Source organism: Alligator sinensis, unplaced genomic scaffold (genome assembly GCF_000455745.1).
Source record: "Alligator sinensis unplaced genomic scaffold, ASM45574v1 scaffold869_1, whole genome shotgun sequence".
Lineage (NCBI taxonomy): Eukaryota > Metazoa > Chordata > Crocodylia > Alligatoridae > Alligator > Alligator sinensis.
This window is the reverse complement of record NW_005842159.1, coordinates 363,557-363,905: the sequence shown is the minus strand read 5'-3', so window position 1 is coordinate 363,905 and position 349 is coordinate 363,557.

Here is a 349-nt window from a genome sequence, read left to right as displayed (position 1 = left end):
TACATGGGATTCAACATTTAAATGATGTCACTTTCAGCATCACCCTGCAGATTTAGATCTAATCGCTGGACACTCCAGGGCTGTCCTGGGGGGTTGGCAACCCGGCCCCAGCCCAGCCCCCGGCCAGCAGTCCGGCACCGACTTCCCCGCTGGGCCCACCTCAGCCTCCCCGCACGGGCCCCCCCCCCCCCCCCCCCCGCGGGCGGGGCGCCCCGCCTGGACTACGACTCCCAGCGGCATTTGCGCCACTCCCCCCTGACGACGGTGCGGCGCTCGCGCGGTGGCCGCCGGGACTTGTAGGCGGCTGCGGCCCAGGCGAGGAGAAGGAGGCCGGCGAGGCGAGGCGAGC